The sequence below is a fragment of the Notothenia rossii genome (genome assembly GCF_949606895.1).
Source record: "Notothenia rossii genome assembly, chromosome: 4".
In the NCBI taxonomy this organism is placed as follows: domain Eukaryota; kingdom Metazoa; phylum Chordata; class Actinopteri; order Perciformes; family Nototheniidae; genus Notothenia; species Notothenia rossii.
The window spans coordinates 2,482,961-2,484,594 of record NC_136902.1 but is presented as its reverse complement, the minus strand read 5'-3'; positions in this window follow the sequence as shown (position 1 = coordinate 2,484,594).

Here is a 1,634-nt window from a genome sequence, read left to right as displayed (position 1 = left end):
ATACTCCCACGACTTCAACGGAAGAGGATTATGAGTTTAGGGCATAGAGGTTTAGGGTCACATGATAAATACATTCTGGGATGTGACCATACCAATTTTCAGGGGGGGAAATAGAGGAAGACAAAAAATATCTGACTTTTATATTTTTGTAAGACTGTTTTTTTATAATTATGACTTTTTTCCATAATAATGAATTACTATTTTCTTAAATAAACGTCCCCCTGAATGGTTAATGAACATCTGTTGTGTGGTGTTTATTTGTCACGTACTTATGACCAGATGACTTCCTGCTAAGCTCTAACCACCTTGAATGTGCAATAAAAGCGTCACGATGTTCTCACACAGCAGTCTGCAAACTCTCCAGGATCCAACAAACCTTTATTGACTTTAAATCAACAGAGCATTACTTTATATCACTGACAATCCTGGATTAAATGCACTTTGTCCTCTTACAGTATTTCACCTATAATGTGATTATGTTGTTCATTTGTTGTAAAGCCCTTTACTTGTGTTGAAATGTGCTATATGAATAAAAACGTGCCTTACGTGTAAACCTTAATCTGTTTTATTTATTTTATCTGTCAATATGTCTGCACATTTTCCCAAAAAAATGTGTCTTCCAACTGTATGTTTCAGAAAAAACAATACTACTTAGTTTGATATCTGTTTTTATTGAACACAAAACAAACAGCGCTGGGAAACTAAGAGATGTTTTTCACAGCCACATATCAAAGAGTTGTCATTTAGGTTTCAGGAACCTAATGATTAATTGCTGTCTCTACGCCCAGCTGAGTTGTTATAGGACTGATCCAAAAGTAAACTTTATTTATAAGTGAAGCTTATCCTGGAGCCGCCTGCATATCTCTGTCCTATTTACTTACTCCACCAAAAACACACTACAGCTGCTCGGGTTACCATCAGCTGGTGTTACAGCAGCTGATGGTAACACAGAGGGGAGAAGTACTCAGATCTAGTACTTCAGTAAAAGTTGAAGTACTCAGATCATGTACTTGAGTAAAAGTAGAAGTACTCAGATCCAGTACTTCAGTAAAAGTAGAAGTACTCAGATGATTTACTTGAGTAAAAGTAGAAGTACTCAGATCATGTACTTCAATAAAAGTAGAAGTATTCAGATCTTGTACTTGAGTAAAAGTAGAAGTACTCAGATCTTGTTCTTGAGTAAAAGTAGAAGTACTCAGATCTTGTACTTCAGTAAAAGTAGAAGTACTCAGATCATTTACTTGAGTAAAAGTAGAAGTACTCAGATCATGTAATTCAGTAAAAGGAGAAGTACTCAGATCTTGTACTTGAGTAAAAGTAGAAGTACTCAGATCTGGAAAAGGAGAACTACTCAAATCTTTTAAAATTAGATTATTACAATACAAAAATAATAATAAAATAAAAAAGAATACAAAAATAAATATAATAATAAATTAAAAATAATAATAAAATACAAATGAAAGAATACAAAAATAATAATAAAAATTAAATTAAAAAGAATAGTACAATTAAATACAAAAGAATAATACAATTAAATAAAAAAGAATATATTAATACAATAAAAAATAAAAAAGATAATAGTACTGCTTATCAGCTAGCAGAGAGACAGAAAGCTAAGAGTAGCTCCACTGATC